Genomic DNA, 19,588 nt, shown 5'->3' on the forward strand with positions numbered 1-19,588 from the left:
AATGTATTGACAACCGGTCCATGACAAGTTTAACACCACGCGCAAAACATTGTAAATTCTAGGGGCTATGTTTCACAAACTTACAATAACTGAATCAACCTCAAGTTGATCTGTGGGATGAAGATAAAACGAAATAATTATGTGTGGTATAAATGTTGGATGAAAAGTTATGTCTTTGGGTGTACCGTGCGAAGAAAGATAGGCGCTAAAAACATGACGTACTTTCAGGCGTGTTATACGTGGCATCATAGTAAATTACTTTTTGTTTTGGTGGGTGTTGTCTTACGTCTCGTTCTACAAACTCATTAAGGCGGCTCCAGTTTTTTTAGTCCTTGCCATTCTGCTGAATACAGTGGTTAAATCATTTTTTCTTGTTACATTAGGTGTTTGATTAAGATATCGCCAATACCTAGGGCATCTTTCCCTCAAGGAAGTGTTATAAGGTTGCCGTTTTAATTTTCGATAAGTGTTATGTTTTGTTTTCTAGAAACGTGAGAGCGCACTGGTTACCCAAGGATCTCGCGGTATTTCATGCCTGCTGTGCACACGGTGAGTTCTGGACGCGTTGGAGAATCCTCCTGTAAACTTGTCAACAAATATGCATTGAAATTTTGTAAAACAGTTGGAAGTGTATACGGGAGACTAATCAATCACGTTTACATTCGCACGAATATGCTTGCATTGAAGAATGTCCGCGTTAAACACTTCTTGCCTTATTTCAGGTAGTTTTACATTACAAAGAGCTCAGGGTAGTGATTGGTAGTGTTCACATCAAGAACTTCTGCACGTTTCAAACTGGAGTGTTCGACAAGACATCGTCTATAAGTGCTCTACTGTGTTCGGTTACACGTGTTGGTATGTTTAGAAGATTTGAGAAGCCTTCACTAGCCAAACACGAGACATACTCATGAAAAGAAGAAGAATGAACATCACTTACATCAATATTAACTTCGCTCATTACTCTCGCAAGAGCATTAGAACTCAAGCATGTATTAAATATTGAGTCAAGGTCTTCACAGAAGCCCCTATGAAGTGCAGACGGCGACCTATATATTGCGCGCACAAAAAGGTTTTGTCACAGCTGCGACTGACTTCTATCAGTCTCGATCCACATTGACTCACAATGAGGTCTTACAAGTTCGACATCACATCGTCAATTGCCTGTACATATCGCTGATATCTACGTATAGAGCAGCACCAATATGAGTTATGCTAGATTATTTCTGGATTCTACGACAGTTTCCTTCGACCTTGTTACCAGGTTTATTGTACAGTCCAACTTCATTTTCTGACAACTGTGTCTCTGATATGCAAACAAAGAGTGAACTATTGTTTAATAGACCAATAATGTGGCCAATTTCCTCCTGCTTTTTCCGTAAACTCTGCGCATTCAAGTGTACGCCCAGCAGCACGTTTTCAAAAACTGTCAAAGCAGGATAACACCAAAGGATAACACCATTTGTTTCAAATACACTTGATCTCGTATTGACCACGCAACCCGATCTTGTTTCTGATGTAGCATACCTGTCTGGAATAAATGACCATAGCCTTCTCTCGTTTAAAGTTTGCCTTGCACAACTTGAAGCGGTTAAAACGACTAAGACAAGATTACAACAATGCCGACTTTCTTACCATCAACAATGAACTTGCTGTATTTCTTAATGATTTCTTGAATGATTTCGTCTCTCACGACGTTCAGTCGAACTGGAGTATATTTCTTTGTAAGGTTATGCAACTAACAGATAAGTACATCCCTGCTCACGTGACCTCCTCAAACCTAAAAAACCGTATTTTAAATACCAGCTTAAACGCTTGTGTAATAAAGAGAAGATTCTTTTCAAATTGGCTAAACTTAGCAATAGTTGGGCTCGTTGGTCAGCTTAGAAGCAGTGCGCTGATCAATACACGCGGGCCTTAAAAGTTGCTAAAGATTGTTTCCTAAGCAACACCTTAACTACGATGTTGAAGACTAGCCCTAAAAAGTTTTGGCGAATGATCAATCCTCAAGAGAGTGAGTGATGTTATAGTACTTATTGATCTTAGTGGTAATACTATACTATCCTACCGATTCTCGAACATACCTAATGACGTTTTTTTTTTCAAACACATTTTTCTTTACCCGCCACCACCAATGCTCTCTATGTGCAACCATATCACCACGATCATTTGTTTTCTTTCATATTCAGCTACGATGGTGTCGCAAGCATTATTAAGTCACTGAAACCATCCTTGGCATTAGGTAGCGATGAAATAAACGTCAAACTTCTTCAAAATACTGTCTTTGTTCATCCATAATACTAACCGAAATTTTTTAACAGTCCCTCAACGACGGTTTTTTTCCACCTGAGTGAAAAGTAGGGAAATGTAGTGACAATCCACAAACCAGGTAACAAGCATTATTGTTTAAACTACAGACCAATCTCTCACTAGTATACCATGTTAAGTATTAGAACACGATTTAGCTTTTCACCTTGCAAATTTTTTAGAGTCACACTCATATTTCTCTCAATCGCAACATACATTTGCCAAATAATACTCTTGTGAAGCTAAATTACACTTTTCGTTCATAAACTACACACCATTCTTGACGACAGCTTGTTCTCCGACTGCAATTTCGACAATTTTTCTAAAGCTTTTGACAAAATGTGCCACAAACTGCTCATTTATAACTTACGACTACTTAACCTTGACCCCTGCCATGTAACCTGAGTTGAAAGTGTAACCTGGACTGAAACCGCTCACAATTCGTCTCGGTTAATGGAACTAATTCCTAGAAATGTGTGGTGCATTCTGGTGTACCACAAGGCTCCGTTCTTGGTCCGCTTCTTTTTCTAACCTATATTAACGATCTGCCATCTTGCTTCACCTCATTTGTTCATCTTTTTGCCGATGATTGCGTAATTTTTCGTGAAATAACTGAAGTTAATGACGTCGCCCTTCTTTAATCTGACCTTACTGCTGTGCTCACCTGATGTAACACAGGTCTCATGAAATTAAACAGTAAAAATGTAAATTCATGCGTGTGTCAAGAAAGATCACCACTTTACCTACTTATAACCTACATAACACACAATTAGACAGGGGCACCTCATACAAGTACCTCCGAGTTTATATAAGTCACAATCTAACATGCAATACCCATACTAACTATGTTGTTTGTAACGCTAATCGCTTGCTCAGATATCTTCGCCGTAACTTCAAAAATCACCTTTTTCTGTCAAACTAATATTGTATAAAACACTAGTTCGTACAAACCTTGAATAAGCCGCATCGGTTTGGGATCCATATCACAATATTTTGGTGAATTCATTAGAGATGGTACAAGATAACTCTGTTCGATTCATAATAACTAATTACAATCAAAACACGAGCATCACACTAATAAAATCTACCCTTAAATTACCTTTCCTTGCCTCTCGTCGTACTATGCTGCGCTTAACCCTTTTCCATAAAATTTATCACCACTCATACTTACGCAATTTACTAATCCTTCCGCCACATTACGTTTCTCATCGTTTAGATCACACTCATAAAGTTGGCATCCTATCGTCTCAAACAGAGTCATTTCGACAATCATTCGTACCACGCACATCACGCGATTGGAATTGCCTTCCCGATTTGTTTGTAACAATTTCAGATCATGACGCATTTGTGACTGTATTAACCATTTTTTTAAATACCTGGCAGTAGTTTTCATCTTATACATTTCTATAATTAGGATTTCACTGTTACCTGTTGTATCAATTGTCTGTTGCGCCGAAGTGTAACAACGCTCATTGTATACTTATAAACGTTATGTTTATCTTTTTTACGAGAATGTATCGTTCTATTTCCTTATACGCCATTTTGATATTTCCCAATTTCTTTCTCTTTTTTGTTGTTTCAATCTGCTGTTGTATAACCAGGAACATTGCATAGGCTCTTGTACTAATAAACTTGTTTCGTTGTTGTAATTTTTACCACTCCCCTCTGTAATGTCTGTTGGCCCTGAGGGTAAATAAATAAATAAATATATAATATAATATAATATATTATAATATAATATAATATGAACACACTGAAACCCATCGACAAAATAGTCTGTACAACGCATATGTGATTCTTCAACATATGTGATTGTGTATTCAATGTCTACAAACTCTGCCAAAATTTGAAAACTTAGAGTGTTCCCGCATAAAGTTTGATTTGAAAAAGTAACACCTAATCTTGGAACATTGCAAATTTGGCCCAAAAGTAGAGTTAACTTAGTTTACTCATTAATTAGAGATTTATTATTACTACACAGCGAACATTGATGCTTCGTGCAAATAAAGTTGGCCTCCTGCAATACTTATTCTCATAAAGTCAAATAGGACTGTATGCCATGACCATGTTGGTTAGTTCTTTATTGGCAATTGCACTACTTTTTTTGTACACGTACAGCACAGCCCCCTCCCCCTCCCCCCCATTTACCTTCATAAGTTAGTAACACCTCACTTTGCGAGAAGACTGCGTATCGACTTACATCAAATTGCCCTTAAATTTGATGTAGTATGTGAATCGTTGCTCGGTTTTTATACATTTTCAAAGTTCAACCACGTGCGGACAAATTGTCGTTTCCGTCTTCTGGGGCGCGATAGCTTGCCGGAAATAGATCTCTTGCTTGGAGTCTGTCATGTTTTCAGTTGTTGTAATTGCCTTCAGCGAATTTTTCTGGATAAGTAGTGACACAGGAAATATAGGCCATGGTTACTTGACAAGAATGAACTTCAGTTTGGTGGCCGAGCATCTCTACACATTACATTGTCCTTAATACTTGAGAGTATTACTTTTCCCCCAGTTGGACTGCAATCGAGATTACCCTCAACGAATAGTGTAGCTTGGCTGTAGCGATGTCATCCCCAGATTTTAGGAGCGAAGTTTCTTAGACCCCCACTCCACTGTCAATGCTGTCAAAGCTCCCCGCTGCATAGCTTTTCGCACCCCTCTCCCATCTGTCTTCATCTCTCCTTCTTCGTCTTTACCCTCTTCCCTGAAACCACCGAACGTGGGAAACTATCGCGTCACCCTGTCGTTTTGAATGCTTCAACCATCTGGCATTTTCGCGGTTACACTTCGCCCATAGTTTAGTTCGCTGCATGGGCTAGATGGCGCCCTGCACAGTCACTCACTCATTCGCTCCCACTACCAAGCACCGCAAACACTCTCCCCGTTCCTGCTCCCCACCCTACAACCTTAATGAAACACGGCAACAACATCAGGAGAGTAATCATTCACGTCCCATATCTAAGGAGGTTTGCTCATCAGTCGTACACACAACGAATGCTAGTTTATTTGGTAGTGCGAGAAGGTTTATTGAACGTCTAAGGACTATAATGTGCTCAGCGGAGGAGGGTGGGTGTGAAGAATCATCCAGAGGCAGAGCTGTGAACCAAAGCAAGAGCTGAGCAAGCCGGGCGTTGGCGAAGGTGCTCGATGGAGGCGCACCTTCAAGGAGGTTGGCCTGTTTAGCGACTTCCTGGATCTTCTGCGTTAGTTCCGGCATCATTTTGATCTCTTGCCATCTAGGCTGGGTCGCACGTCGCAAGTCAAACATCACGTTGTCACTGGGCTATACCTGGCACTGCGTGAAAGACCGTACCGCGTCTCCGCTGAAGAGTTGTGCGTCATTAACGACCAAGTCGAAGATATGCTTCGTAGAGACGTAATTCGACCATCTCATAGTCCACGGGCAAAACTTGTCGTCCTGGTGCGTAACTAAGACTGGTCTATCCGGTATTGCGTGGACTATCATCGTTTGAATAAAGAAACCCGAAAAACGGTCTCTATCTATCGCCGCGCATTGATGATGCCATTGACACCCTTCACGTGCGAAACTATTCTTGTCGATAGATTTGCTGTCTGGCTATAAGGAAGTCCCAGTGGCTCAAGTCAATCGCCAAAAAACTGCATTTATTTTTACACCGGACGTATTTTACAAGTTCAACGTCACGCCTTTTTGGGCATTGTAACGCGCCTGCCACGTATGCATGACTCATTGATTATATGGTCCGTAGCCTTAAGTGCACTGTGTGCGTCTGTTACCTCGACAATGTCGTGTTTTTTCCCATGATTTCTAAGACTATCCCCTTTAGTTTGTGCGCGTTTCGACTTGTCTTACCAACGCTGGCCTCCAGCCTTACTTCAAAAAATGCTGCTTCACTGCACGTGATGTCGTCTCAGGCACCTGGCCCTGCATAACTTCGTGCGATCGCGGAATCTCCTAGTAGACGACCTTGAACAAACTTCCCAGTTTTTGTAGGCTAATGCTCATGTTTCCGGTGCATTGTTTGAATTTTCCATCCGTCATGTCACTGTTAACGCAGGTCCTTGGCGGTGACGCAAACCTCTGCTCCGGGTCCCCTGCATGTGGTGCCGTCTTCGCAACTCTGCGCCGCCTGCTCACTTCCCCACCTATTATTCGCCACTTCAACCCGACGGCTCCTAACGCGTAGTGCCCACCGAGGCCCGCACTTCTCTCGCTTAACAAAAGCCCCGCTATTCAGACATACGTCGAAGCCTACGCTAGCCACACCCTGGTGAAAACCAAAGCTAATTGTAGCGTGGCTAAAAAAGAGTATTAGGCTTCGGTGTGGGCACTTGGAAAGTTTCGGCCATACTTATACGGCTGCCCGTTCAATTATGCAGTGGCGTCCTGACTGCCAGCGGTGCAAATCAACACATCTACACGTGACTGACCGCTTCCATGCCCTGGCAAGCGTCGCCGTTGACCTCTACGGCCCCCTTCTATTGAAACCAGATGGCAATTGGTAAATTATAGTTTCTGCCGACCACCTGACACGCTACGACGAAACAGCCACTTTGCCGAGCGCAAGCACTTGACGTTTCAGCTCTTTTAGTTTATTTCGCTTTACCTTCCGACATGACGTACCTCGAGAGCTCCTCAGTGATAGAGGCCCCATTTTTCTTTCCGAGGTCGTCGAGGCTCTGCTTTTGTAATGTCACATCATTCATCGAACAACCCCAGCTTACCACCCGCCGACTAACGACCGACTAACGGGCTCACGGAACGGTTTAACCGCACATGAAGTGATATGCTCTTGATGTACGTGGCATCTGACCTAGTACTGGTACAGTGGTCTCCCCTATGTAACAATAGCAAAAACACCGTGATTCAAACAACCACAGAATTTTCACCTGTCTTTCTGCTTTTAGAACGTAAGCGTTCCCATACAATCCACACTACTTCTACCACCCTGCCGCTTCCGAGTGTCCACCCGTCTCTGAATCGGCCTGACATGCCGAAGAGTGCCACCAGCTTGCCCGTGCGTTCCCATCGCAAAAGCAGCGAAGCCAGAAATAAAACCATAACACCTCCCTTCTAGATCCCAGCTATGCCCGAGAGTCTCTGGTATGACTATCTGTCCCATACCGAGCTCCGGGACTATCCTCGAAGCTTGTTTCCCTGTTATAGGGGCCTTACACCTGCCTCTTCCCGCTGCCTCGCCGCTTACATCAATAACGTCCTTAGACGCCCAATAAATCTTTTCACACTAAGTATGAGCGGAAACAACAGGATGTGTTATTGATGAGAACACCGGTGCTTGTCGGGCTTTTCTATGGTTGTAGCAACCCGCTCACATTTCGTGCTTTAGCGTAATACTGCCCATATTTCTGTGTCACGTCATATAATAATATAGCGATAATAATACAAAGGTAATACCAATTGATGGGCTTTAACGCCCCAAAACTGCGATACGATTATAAAAGGAGCCGTAGAGGAGGCATCCGGAAATGGTGACAGCCTCGGGTTCTTTGACGTGTGCATGAAACTAAAAATACGGCCCTCGAGCATTTTTGCTTCAATCGACAGTAGAGTGGAGTTTGGTTCAGCAGCTGAGCACCATAACCAGCAGACCGCAATGTCGGGTTCATGCAATATATGTATGCGCGTATGTATATGTCTATATAGGTATTTATGTGCTTATGGTGATTTCGCATCACTTTCGCTGCATTCTTTCATTACAAACTGGCGGATGTACGCGCGCATGTATAGTGACTTAGGTAAAGCAGTGTGTGTACATATGTGCGTATATTGGATCTGATTATAAGTTGCTACTTTTTCTGCTTTTAGTGCTTGTAATCGACTATTGGTATCACTTCCGCATAGCATGTATCAAGAGCATACAATACTCCGTATATATATAAAGAAGTGAATCTCGTGCACTTTACGTAAAGATAAAGAACTGATGCATTCGAAAATATACATGCCTGATTGTGTTTGTCTTAAGGAATAAAAACGCCCGCGTTAATCTAGCAATAAAAGCTCAGGCTTTTATTGCCCTCTAACTGCCCTCCAACTTTGGAACGTTCTATAGCGCGACTAGTTCTGATCATTAAACTACAGCTTCATGTTTATTTTCTGCCCAAATAAATCTCTTGCCTTTTGTTGTCATAATGAGAATAATTTGAAAAAGCCGTTTAAACCTAAATAACAAAAGGAGTGAGTGGTTTTTTTTTTGATGATTTAAACAAGGTGGGCCTCACGGCAAACACATGAAGTTGAGAATATACAATAAGGTGGCGGCGTAAGAAGCATAGAAGTTCCTGAAAAAAATTGGCCCCGTATCTGCATGTATTCTGCAAATGTCGTCGAAAAACGATAGTCTTCCGTGTGTAAACGGTGAACAAAACATTTATTTGATGTTCTGCGCAAGAAAATTGGTGAATGGTATTCCGGAGGTGCTGTGGTAGAGTGCCTCGAGCGTGCAGCGGAGGCGAACGAGCGTATCAGGTCACATCATACTTGAGACATGAGCGCCATCTGGCAGTTCTTTTTGGAAAACAAAGCGCGTGGCCCTGAGACGGGCGCGCACGCCCGTCTCAAAGGTGATAATGTGCAAAACGCAAGGCGACGGGTAGGTGCCACCACCATGTCCTCTTAACAAAGCGTTGGATACACTCGCTTCTTCGTGCAAGCATTCCGTGGTGAGCGCAGCGTGATAAGCGCTACGCTCCTCAGAATTACTTACGCATGTCTTTTCTAGTAAAATACGAGCATGCAGAATATATATGTGTTGTTATAGTGCCTCAGATATGCGCTTTTTTTTGACGATCGCACACGCATGAACGCTGATCCTTAAGCAACATTGGTGGGTGCTGCAGATGAGGTCGGCCGTTCGGGGTATTGGCTGGTGCTCTTTCGAGTACCCGCTACGCGGTAAAAGGGGAAAAACAGACAAATGTACAGACAGACAGACAGACAGACAGACAGACAGACAGACAGACAGACAGACAGACAGACAGACAGACAGACAGACAGACAGACAGACAGATAGGTCAAAGGTTTTGCGTGGAAGGTCCCCAAGAATGACTACCGTCTTCAAAAATAATAGAAAAAAGATGGGCACGGGCTTTGCTCGGCTATGCCAGGATTTACGTAGCGTGAGCTATGAATATATGTACAAACAGATACATGAATGGACGGACAGATGGACAGACTATCGAACCAGCTCGCACATCTTAAGCGCCAACCGACTAGCAACAGGTACCTGCAAGAGCTTCTATGCTTTCTCCGGCACGCCGTTATGCGCCATGTGACGTCACCACTCCTCGGGCCTGCGCTGCACGGCTCTCGATATGCCAGGCGAAACTGCTCAACCTTGGGCATTGTAGCTTGCCCTACAATACGAGAACGGAGGTGCTGGCGCTACGAATAATTTAGACAACCTGACTGATGATGATGGTGATTGGGCTGAACTGTGCAAGCACCAAATTTGGGCAAAAGCGCAACTATTATGAATGTTCAGCAAACGATGAGGAAGAATGCTTGTCTAGGCCACCCAGGAGGAAGTACAGACTTGCTAGTCAAAAAGCGCTTTCCGTAACCCATCCTTTATTACAGTCACGTCCCTCCACCATCACTCTTGCCCGCTTCCTCAAGAAGCGTCGACTTTTCACCCCATCGGCTGGCCGCAGAGCGTGGCGACGCAGTTGCTGCCCACCCGAGCTTGTTCTTCGTGGGCTGCACTGCCGGAACGCTCTGATGCATCGAAGAGGGCCCTGGCTGCGGTTTCAGAGTTGTATGGCTTCCTCATAACTGCGCTTCCTCCTAAAGATGGTGGCGGACAACAAAAAAAGAATTACAAATCAAGTTTGAACAATCAGTTCTGGCTCGCAACGAGCTATTCCGACTGACATTCGTTATTAGAAAACAGTTTTTTTAGGATTCCGAGAATTAATGAAACAATGTTAAGACTATTGCTGTTGAGGTTGAGAGGTAATAATTTTTGGTCAAGTAAGGAAGCAATCTGCGTGCGACAAAAGTTGCTTTACGATAGCTGGCACCTATGCCACTAACAAATCAATTATTAGATTTTCAGAGTTAGCAATTCATAAGCCATGCCAACACCATTACAGTTTCATTCAATGACAGTACAGACGCGCGCTCTTCAACGGGAAACCGTCAGGCAACCTTAGTTGGGGCTGCTTGCATCATACGTGCGTCCGAACGCTTTCCCACGGAGATTGAATAGGTCTGTGCCCTTCTCCGATCTCATACTTCTGTCCGACTTGTTCCTTCACGCTACTTCTTTCTAGCTTACAGCAATACCACCGCCACCTCAAAGCGCTAGTGCTGCAGCAGAGTCGCAGTGACGCGTCCCCATTGGTTGCTAGCCATGACTAGTGCCACGCTATCTTAAAACTCTTCTAACAGATCCGGCATGACTGTCAACATTGTGAACAGGAGGAATGCAAGAAGCCACGCCGCAGATCTATACACAACTGAACAAAATATAACTTTATATTACTTCCACAATGAGTCACCACATGATGAATTATCTTTCCTATAACCACAAAGCAACCGCGAAGGCTAGAAAATGGGAGAGACCAGGAAAGGGCTAGAAGACAGGGTGGTGTATGGCTGGATCGGGCACATTCGGCTGGCATTCATAAAAAAGAACAGGGGGTTGCTATGTCAGTGCCGTCACTGCTACATCAGATACCTGTACTTACAGAATGATTTCACTGACTATAAGCGAATTTACATAAAGGTGCAAAATTCAACTTGTGCGAAGGCTCAGCATTCAAACTGACATAACAAAGCAGGATAACACTAACAGTGGCACAACAATAACTATGCAGGCCTGAGCTCGTCTTTGCTGCTTTTTCTATCAGTGCACTATAACGTGTGCTATTTCGTTTGTATAGCTATGTCTGTGAAAACAATTGCTCAATGAAAGGGTCGGGCAAAAAGCTCAGATATCCAATATTGAGCCGGCTATCCATGGGAATCGAACAGGGTAACAGCTGCCCGTTCTTGCGGGAACGACCGCTACTGGTGTGCGTCACTTGAGTGCGCAAGTGATGAATGACTTCTGTTGACAAAGTAATATAGGTCGTAGTATACAACATATCTATTGAAGAGGTAACTAACACGTTTGTCAGAATCTACGGAAAACACCTTTATATCGGCTATAAATTGAGATGTGACCACGACTACAAAAAAATACGCAGAGAAATATTGTGGTAGCGCCTAGCACTTGCGTTATGAAATAAGCGTAGGTAGGTCATCTTTATATTAAAATCATTACACATTCATATCAGCATTTCCGTAAGGGGTAGTAACTTGGAGTTTAAAAGTAGACTTCAGAGGCATATATTTGATTAATGAAGACTTGTCCAAAAAAGTTTACTAAAAATGTTCTAATATGAGAAACACATCATTTAGATTGAGTAAATCAATGGAGTTAAGCAGTATAAACGTCCATCTGACAGATCTTTCGTCGCGTGTTACATTCACAAAATGATAACAGGAAAGCAGATTAAAGAATGGCTGCACCCTATATATTTTTCTTTGTTTTTCCATACCTAACAAGCTGATACTGCAGACTAAATAAGGGGAAATCGAGTGAGAGGAAAAGCTGTATCTGGCATAGGAAGAGCCCACGTGAGCTATGACTCACCGCAATTAGTCAACCAATGAAGGCATTCGTGTCCCTAATTTCATTTGCCCCTTCACTTCCTTCTCATCAGAGATATAGGAGCTCGTGATGCGCTAATTCGATCGTTTTTTTAAGCTTCCCTTCATTTTCTCACGAGCTCCATTACTCAACAATCCTAGCACACTTAATGAAATGAAAACTATTTAGAACGCTTGAAGTTTGCCACAAGAATGCGAAAGCTTGCCAGGAACCAGTTCACGTTCCGCTTCTCAGTGGACCCCTCAAACAGAGACGCTAGAGATTGAACATCTGCACGACTAATATTTTGAGTATAGGTACCGCACACTGACCAAAGGCAGCTACGTTGCTCACACTGTCCCGTCTCAAAGTTTATGACAGTCGCCGTTAGGGTCACGCAGAAAAGAGACACGTGCTCACGTCCCCCAGGTATCCCGGCCACAATCCGCTGACAGATGCAGGGCGCGAGACGCGCGCGTCGCGTTCCGTTTTCACCGATGCCGTCTCAAGGTTTATTTTTTTATACGCTAGGCTATGCATTCTGGTGCTTCAGTCAGACTGAAAAACTCGACTGAACGGTGCCAATAACACTTTCCTAAAACGCATGATTTCTTTAAACGCCGTTGCAACGCGTGCACTACGCTCCTGTGAGGCTGCACAAGCACCTACGTGGCACACTCCGTTGAAGCTTTTCCGGATTATTATTTACGCCTGAGCACTTTCTAATGGTAGGGAATTCTATCACCCACTTCATGCCCGATTCTCGCGGCCCAACATTTCCCGCGATTGTACGCTTCTGCACCTTCTGTTAGCGTGTGTCAGTGCAACTCCTTGTAACACTTGACGCAAGCATGAAGTTTATTTTCACAGACGCGGTAGAACACTTGACTGCCACGAGGAAGGCATTGGTTCGGTTTCACAGCGCAGACATCAATTTTATTATTTGCATCAATCCCATTTTTTCGTTCCACAGTCCGACAGCGAAACTTTTGCGACAGGGGCTCTTCAAAGTTGTCCCACTAAAAGCCGAAAACCCGGTTCTCACTGTACATCAAATAGTTTGAAATCAATCTGCAATGCTTGAGCTCTCATTGTAAGTATTCAAGCAGAGCAAGGTTACCACACCTCAAGCAGAAAGCAGCCGTTTCATAACGTAGTCAATCATTATTGCCTCTATACGTATACTTACCACACACAAGAAGAAGAGCGATGGCTACAACCAGTAAGGCGGATCTGCTGGCCATGGTTTTTACTATGACGTTGCCTTCGTGGAGGGATTATCTAACAAGAAAAAAAAACATGGTTGATCCCTCCGCCATAGTATAGTCAATAAAACATGCATGATAAACTTGTATTACCGGTATCACAGATGACTCTTCATGTGAATTGATGTAGGACAGATTACAGAGGTCGTTTTATTGTTTAGCAGCTTCGGAGGTGTGCATTTGTTGAGTGGCAAACCTTCGTTCCGAAGACTTCAGTTAATGACTGTTATTTAACCCGAAATGTTGTGATTTATTATCACACACCACGAGTTAACATGCACCGGCACGCAGCATACGGTGAGTAGCAATGGTACTATGTACGCCCTCATTCAAAGCGTCCCCATGTGAGGAGAAATACACCATGGTGTCAGCACTTCAGTATTGGGCAATCAACGCCAGTGCTCATCGGTGCCCCACAAAGCGCATTAGGAAAATTGGAGGCAGAGTTAGTGGCTTCAGCCATGAACGTTGAAAAGCATTCCGCTTGCCACTGGCCCCTCTCATTGAACAAACCTCCGTTGCACAGAAACTTCTCAAACAATGCTTGTCAGTGCTTGTTAATATTATAACTGACTGCTTAACTACACCAATATCACACAGTGACCCTGTCCCCATGAACTGTTATCACTGTCAAAGGGATAAGGTGCTCGCTATATAAGACGCAAGCACAGGGCCGGGTTAAATGGCGGAACATGGGAGAGGCCTTTGTCCTGCAGTGGACGTAGTCAGGCTGATGATGATGATGGTGGTGGTGGTGGTGGTGGTGGTGGTGGTGGTGGTGGTGGTGATGATGATGATGATGATGATGATGATGATGATGATGATGATGATGATGATATAAGACGCGTTGGTCAAGTTTATTTCATGAGCCTGCTCGTGATCGTTTTACCGGCAGCATATTCGCGACGAAAATGATGCCAGTGGAATTGAGATTCGCGTGTTAAAAATATATTTTTTTTGTCTTTGAGTCAAGACGATTCGAAGGCGGACGCCATCTTTTTTCTGGCTAGGTAGGGCCTGCGGTTACGTGTGACGGCCCTGTAGGTGAACTTTCTGTAAGCGGCAAAAAGGCAATTGTAAATTATAAAAAAATATTTTCTAACGCTCATAGCGTTTTCTAGAAGTTTGGCAGTTCAAAATAAAGTGATAGCATAAGGGGTTTGTTCCATGGTTCCTGAAGTGTAGCAGACAACGTTTATGCCAGCATCGAGGACCGGGAATGAAGCCCTTCAAAAGCTTCCGGCATGACTGGGCTTTGTGACTTTGTGAACGCATTGCCCCAAGCAAGAAAATGAAAAGGAAAAAACTACCAAGTGCCACGCAGTTATTAAGGCGCGCGGTTGGCCTGCACCGGTTGTCGACACGATACTGCGGAGTGCCGCATCTCCTGCTGAATAAACCTGTCTCGCTAACCCACAATCATGAATAACCTCTACGCAACTCTGAAGCCACCCTGCGAAAACGAAGCTACCTCTTTTAGGGGCGAAGTTCTTAATAGTGACACCAATTCGTCCATCGTAGCCGTTGTAGTATGTAACAATCATAACACTTTGACCTCCAAATTGGTGCTGGTGAGGAATTTCTTGTGTGCGTTGTTGAACAATAAAAGATAGTGCTCAATGTACATACCAATGGCGGCTAAGAAGGAATGAGGGACAGGAGCATTCGGCTTTTAGTTAACGCGCACGCTGCGACCCCCATTAGCAGTCATTGGCATGTACATCGAGCACTACCTGACAAAAAAATGGCAGTGGCTTAGCTAAGCTATGCCAGAATATACGTAGCGTTAGCAAAAGTTCAGCTGATTATTCTTAGCTTTCCAGATATCATGCATACAGCTGTTTCAATGACATACACTTGGTATACGTAATACGTGGCACATGTATGTTTACTTTGCCGGGCAACTACTTCGGGATCCGATGAGTTAAGCTTCTCCGTTCTACTGCACCGTTGAGCAGCATTTGCACTCTCCTTCTCTATGGCTATACCGCAGTGGCAAACGCCAGTCAGAGGCGCTATCAAGCGGCTCCAGCGCAGTGTCGGATGGCGACTGCACAGGGAAGGCGCGCACGTCGGCGTCCATATGTCTACCAAGGCTATAACGACACCCCTCTGGAAAGTGCCGGCTCCGGTGCGTTACACCACTGATCGTCTGCGCAGCGCATCGAATTGCGCGCACAGCGGCGGCGAGCCGCGCACAGCGGCGGCGGAGTATCATTGCGCGTGCGCTGTCCAGTGCCACGCAAAATTAGCTCAGCGAGGCCAGTGTAGCTAACGCTACAAAAAGGGTTGCTACGTTATACTCGCTGGGTGTAACATCCTTAGTTTTAGAAAAGTTTAGCGAACTTAGAGTGCCATGAATACAATGAACTGGTATATATCATGAATGAACTCGGAGTAGTTAAAGGTGGGAAGTAGATGCGAAGCGCAAGCCGTAAAAAAGTAAAAGCCGAATTTTCCCGTCTCTCATTTCCCATTAGCAGCCATTGGCATGTACATGGTGCACTATCTGACAGGAAAAGGTTGCCACGTTATACTCACTGAGCGTAACCTCCTTGGTTTTAAAAAGGTTTGGCGAGTGTTAGGCCGCAGTGCTATGAATACAATGAACTAGTATATACCATGAATGAGCTCAAGGTGGTTAAAGGTGGGAAGTAGACCCGAAGCGCAAGCCGTAAGAAAGTGTGCGTGGGCGACCTCTATTTTAGTCCTTGGAATGTCCGCTGAATGGCGGTGCTTCTATATGGGGAATATATAGTGAAAAGATGCGAGATGGCGGTATTTGGAGTGTTGAATAGATGGACGAACGGACACACAGACAGATGCGTGAATGGACGCATGAATGGACGCAGGGGCGGATGCATGTACGAATGCAGTGACGGACGCACGAACAGACGCACGCACGGACGGGCGGATGGACGCATGGGCAGTCCCACAGATGGACGCATGTACGGACGGAAGAAAGAACGAATGGACGGACGAAATCTTCACCCACTCTCCGTTATTCACTCCGTTGATATGCTGCCATTTTTTGGGGCCTTTTGACAAGTCAATATCGACGCGATTATAGTTAGCACTCAGGCTTTTCGCATGCGCCGTGTCAAAGATAAAACAAAATGAATTGGTCGCAGTTGCTGAAGCCTTGGTCGCCAACAACGCGACTCCCTAATGATTGTGTGCAGCGACGAATGCCTTTCTGAAGGCCAGCGGCCTTTTTGGTTGTTTGTGAATGCCGTTGTCGTTCCTTTGCGTCCCACTTTCGTGGCGCTTCGCGCACGCCATGTTCCCAGAATCATTCCATTAAACCAGGTCACGGAGAAACAGATCGCATTGACCACTTTGGTAAGAATTAACAATACACGTCTATGTCGGGACAGAAGAACACGTCCAAATTATCCGAATTCCCGCATTGACGAAGTTTTACATACTTGTGAAAATATTTTGCCTCGAAGCTAAGCTGCACAAGCACTGCATTACGGTTACAAGAAATTGGAGCGTTTATCTCTTTGGTAGCTACAAACCTTCATAATTGCAGTACAATCGTTGAGCGTAGCATGATGTTTTTTCGTGGTAAGCGTTGATTATGATTGTTTCTTTTTTGGGAGCGCTGATGACGATATTTTAGGCGACATTATGAAAACAGAGAGAAACAAACATGAAAAGAGAGAACGAGACAGCCACTGTTCATAAGCTTGAGAGCATGTTTGACTGCTCCCCATTACGACCGTGCCGCACTCACGTGATTTACTGTTCTATATTTCGCGAGATTTATTCAAACTAAAAAAAATCATCGCTTAGTCTTTGCTTTGCTGCAAAATATAGACCAGTCATGTTTGCGTCGCCTCTGAAACTTAACAAGCTCACTTCGCATTTCAATGAATGCTAAGATTTTTCCTATATATGCACATTTATTCAACTAATAAAGTGGTGGGATGAATATACTGTTGGGAAAGTGACATGACAACAACGCATAGGTCGTTGTTTTCGCTCAACTGCCCTTTACTTCCTTTCGTTTTTATATCCTAAGAAGAAGTTTCGTGCAACGCTCTATATGGAACACGAATGTCATTTGATATTTTTCGATAGGAATTTAGTCGGAGTGTCTAGGCCCTCCACTTGAAATCATGTTCAGCAATACTGTTTTTTGATCGCATTACTGCAATGACAGCAGTGTTATCGTAGAAATGCAGAGAGATGGGGTGAGTTATGTTCCTCCTTTGAGCACTGTAGCGAAAAACGACAGCGCAAGAAAACAGGATCGGAAGGTGAATTAGCACAAGCACAGCGCTAATGAGTGAATTTTTCCGTCCGTGACTTCTCACGCTGTTTTAGGGGCGAAGCTCCTTAGGGCGTGGGCTGTGCGTCCCCTGTAGCCTGTATGTAGCCACCTCTAGTTTAGTTCTTGCAGTGTTCACTAGATGGCGGTACCGTCCCCTGTATGTAGCCACCTCTACTTTAGTTCTTGCAGTGTTCACTAGATGGCGGTACCGTCTCCTGTATGTAGCCACCTCTCGTTTAGTTCTTGTAGTGTTTACTAGATGGTGGTACTTGTAGCTGATGATGAAAAGATGCAAGATGTTATAAACTAGAAAGCGGTACTTGTAGTTGATGAAAGACGCGAGATCTTATAAAATAGGAATGATGTCACATATGGCGCGTGTGATTGGTTGAAGGCAATCGTTCGATTTAGTGTGGCGACATACGCTAGGGGAGCGATGTAATAAAATCGAGTGGGCAAAATGTACAGAGGATTCATGGTTTACCAGGTTTACCTCCGGAGCTTCGCCCACTCATCATCATTCACTTCGTGAATATGGCGGAATTTTTTTTTCTTGTAACAGTGCTACCCATACCACTATTAGAATAACAAACCTTCTGTGGGGTTGGGACCCTATCAGAATGGTTTACTTATTTTCTTCAGTTGTTCTCTGGATACTCAACATTCATTTTAAGTACTATTTGGACCCTGCAAAGGACCAACCTCGTACGTTCTTTTTTCGGAAATGCGCCAGCCAACTTACCTTTTCACCAACTAATGTTCTTTTGCCGTCAAGTTCGCTTGCCAGTGCTCAGCAGAACATCAAGCAGACCAGCGTTTTATACACGCACAAACTATTGCACTTGTACAAAAACAGTTAAGCTACCTCTCTTGTATTTGAAGCGGCTTGTCAGTCATCTACCCTTTTAATAAAATGGACGGTTGGAAAAACAAGAATTTTTCATTCTACTTCGATAATAAAGTTCATCGCCTTCAGACACAATGCATTAATAACACCCCATGTGTAGTGAATGCATTTTTCCTTTCTCGGTGAATAGAACACGTGTCGGTGTGTTTCACATAGGTTCAATAGATTCCAAGTTCACACGTCGGTATGCACCAAAATAGAGTTTGATAAGCTGCAATCGTATTAATTTGTTTTCAGGATCGTACGCATCACTTTCATTTCAATCCATTCTTGATTTCGCGTTTCTGAAGTGACAGCTTTTGTCCAACACAACCAGCTTCTTACGTCCCTTTTGCGTTATGCTATTAATGAAAGGTTGAGGCTCCGAAATGACAAAGCTCGAGGGCATGCGATGCAGACTTATATCACTAGTCAAACCTAATACCAATCTGACAACGGCAATCCCAAGAATTTACTAACAACCTACACGCGATCAATGCCACACACAACAAATGCATAATGAATGTTAAGCAATTCTTTACAAATCTTTAGGGTACTTTTGTTGTTCCTATCTATCTATCTATCTATCTATTTATCTATCTATCTATGTGTCTGTCTGTGTCTGTCTGTCTGTCTGTCTGTCTGTCTGTCTGTCTGTCTGTCTGTCTGTCTGTCTGTCTGTCTGTCTGTCTGTCTGTGGGCTTGTCTGAACAATTGTTATATACAGAAGTTAGTACAATGGTGGTTAATTTATGAAGCACACGATTCAGTAGTTCGACTCATTAGTTAGAGAGGTATGCGAACGGCTAGATCAGGAACAACCTAAAATGCAGTCGCCTAGACCATGAAGTATTTTATCTCTCTTGTGTTTGGCCAGAGTTTATAACGTTATGTAGGCAGGCCACCAAGGGAGACTCACAGTTTCGGTGAAGGCATTAACCGCGAACTTTCACATCCAAACGCAAAGGAGAGAACTGAAAAAAATAACACCTCTTAAAGACTTTGGGCTTTTCTCCGCTCTTCCACCTGGTCTCCAAAATATTTCAGTGTTTCCTTCTTTTTTTACTAGGCTAGATAATAGACTCATGCTGACCATGGATAACGTCAGATTCACTGAGTACTATTTTGTAAAATCTGGCGCTGCTAAGTGTCCTGGCGGCATGAGGTGCACGTCGACTGCCATAACACACTTGCTTCGACGCTGCAGATAATGATT

General features: G+C 43.8%; 1 long non-coding RNA gene across 1 annotated transcript; it reads right to left on the reverse strand.

Annotated features, from left to right (window-relative positions):
* Positions 1–9,852: 9,852 nt before the first annotated feature.
* LOC119170270 (uncharacterized) lies at positions 9,853–18,339 on the reverse strand. Its single transcript, XR_005109672.2, has 3 exons — positions 18,229–18,339; positions 13,132–13,223; positions 9,853–10,090 (listed from the first exon to the last, which is right to left on the reverse strand). It is a non-coding gene; the product is annotated as an uncharacterized LOC119170270 (long non-coding RNA).
* Positions 18,340–19,588: the final 1,249 nt, after the last annotated feature.

The sequence above is a fragment of the Rhipicephalus microplus genome, unplaced genomic scaffold, assembly GCF_043290135.1.
Source record: "Rhipicephalus microplus isolate Deutch F79 unplaced genomic scaffold, USDA_Rmic scaffold_21, whole genome shotgun sequence".
Classification (NCBI taxonomy): domain Eukaryota; kingdom Metazoa; phylum Arthropoda; class Arachnida; order Ixodida; family Ixodidae; genus Rhipicephalus; species Rhipicephalus microplus.